We start from the raw sequence: 2,500 nt of genomic DNA on the forward strand, positions 1-2,500 counted from the left end.
TCGCCGGAACCCCAATGCCGCCGGTCAGGTTCTCCGGCGGTACTCCGGCGATGCTCCGGCGATGCTCCGGCGATGCTGTCCCGAGTGAAAAAAATGCGGCACCAGCACATGCTGGAGCCAAGCATGGGCACCGTGGCTCAAAATCGAACTTCGGCCAAGGCCTCGACCATCAATGGCACATGATGACGCATGGTGATGGCACATGCATCGACCATCATCGGCATAGGCTGCCCTTCGGTACGGGCACTTGCCTCGACCGCCATCGGCACAAGCTGGGCCCTGGTGTGGGTTGTTGCCTCGATCACCAGCGGCACATGCTGAGCCTTGGTGCGGGCGGTTGCCTCGAGCACCATCCGCAGACCCTGGGCCCTGGTGCGGCCGGTTGCCCCGATAACCATCGGCACACGCTGGGCCCTGGAGCGGCCGGTTGCCTCGATCACCATCGGCAAAAGCTGGGCCCTGGTGCGGGCGCTTGCCTCGACCACCATCGGCACACGCTGGGCACTGGTGCGGGCGCTTGCCTCGACCACCATCGGCACACGCTGGGCCCTGGTGCGGGCGCTTGCCTCGATCACCATCGGCACACGCTGGGCCCTGGTGCGGGCGGTTGCCCCCAGCACCATCGGCACACGCTGGGCCCTGGTGCGGCAGGTTGCCTCGACCACCATCGGCACACGCTGGGCCCTGGTGCGGCAGGTTGCCTCGAGCACCATCGGCACACGCTGGGCCCTGGTGCGGTCGGTTGCCTCGATCACCATCGGCACACGCTCGGCCCTGGTGCGGGCGGTTGCCTCGACCACCATCGGCACACGCTGGGCCCTGGTGCGGCAGCTTGCCTCGAGCACCATCGGCACACGCTCGGCCCTGGTGCGGTCGGTTGCCTCGAGCACCATCGGCACACGCTGGGCCCTGGTGCGGCAGGTTGCCTCGACCACCATCGGCAGCCTCGAGCACCATCGGCACACGCTGGGCCCTGGTGCGGGCGCTTGCCTCGACCACCATCGGCACACGCTCCGCCCTGGTGCGGTCGGTTGCCTCGAGCACCATCGGCACACGCTGGGCCCTGGTGCGGCAGGTTGCCTCGACCACCATCGGCACACGCTGGGCCCTGGTGCGGGCGGTTGCCTCGAGCACCATCGGCACACGCTGGGCCCTGGTGCGGGCGCTTGCCTCGACCAGCATCGGCACACGCTCGGCCCTGGTGCGGTCGGTTGCCTCGAGCACCATCGGCACACGCTGGGCCCTGGTGCGGCAGGTTGCCTCGACCACCATCGGCACACGCTGGGCCCTGGTGCGGGCGCTTGCCTCGACCACCATCGGCACACGCTCGGCCCTGGTGCGGCAGGTTGCCTCGAGCACCATCGGCACACGCTGGGCCCTGGTGCGGGCGGTTGCCTCGACCACCATCGGCACACGCTGGGCCCTGGTGCGGGCGCTTGCCTCGACCACCATCGGCACACGCTGGGCCCTGGTGCGGGCGCTTGCCTCGAGCACCATCGGCACACGCTGGGCCCTGGTGCGGCAGGTTGCCTCGAGCACCATCGGCACACGCTGGGCCTTGGTGCGGCAGGTTGCCTCGAGCACCATCGGCACACGTTGGGCCCTGGTGCGGTCGGTTGCCTCGAGCACCATCGGCACACGCTGGGCGCTGGTGCGGGCGCTTGCCTCGACCACCATCGGCACACGCTGGGCCCTGGTGCGGCAGGTTGCCTCGATCACCATCGGCACACGCTGGGCCCTGGTGCGACAGGTTGCCTCGAGCACCATCGGCACACTATCGGCCCTGGTGCAGGCGGTTGCCTCGACCACCATCGGCACACGCTGGGCCCTGGTGCGGGCGCTTGCCTCGAGCACCATCGGCACACGCTGGGCCCTGGTGCGGGCGGTTGCCTCGAGCACCATCGGCACACGCTGGGCCCTGGTGGGTTTAGGCACATCTTCAAATTTCTGCCGTGCCAATGCCATTTTTATGGCTTGTAAATTCATACCATGGTCCCCTAAGCCTTCACGTGAAGTTTCGTTGGAAGATGACTCGTTTTCTATTTTTCACGATTTTCGAAACTTTTTGCGGTTCGGGATTTTTTAAAATTTTTTTATAAGGATTTTTGGCCCCAAATTTTGTAGGCATGATCCTTCTATTTTTGTTGGCATGCACAAAAAAATTCAGCTAAAAACTCGAAGTAGAAAAGATTTTGTGACCGTTTGAAAAAAGTGTCCCCATTTCAGACACTTTAACGGCTACTGGTAGCAAACCTGTAAAATCTCAAATGCTCTTTAAGGGGGTGTGAATTCTCAGAGGTTTGATGAGGGATAGGGGGCCAACACAAGGCCAAGTACCAGCACCCATCGCACATCATGTGCGCACACCCCCCCGGCCCCCCTCCCAATCGCCGGAACCCCAATGCCGCCGGTCAGGTTCTCCGGCGGTACTCCGGCGATGCTCCGGCGATGCTCCGGCGATGCTGTCCCGAGTGAAAAAAATGCGGCACCAGCACATGCT

The sequence above is a fragment of the Durio zibethinus genome, unplaced genomic scaffold, assembly GCF_047325235.1.
Source record: "Durio zibethinus cultivar Kanyao isolate XHJ-2024 unplaced genomic scaffold, ASM4732523v1 HiC_scaffold_3, whole genome shotgun sequence".
NCBI classification, from domain to species: Eukaryota; Viridiplantae; Streptophyta; class Magnoliopsida; order Malvales; family Malvaceae; genus Durio; species Durio zibethinus.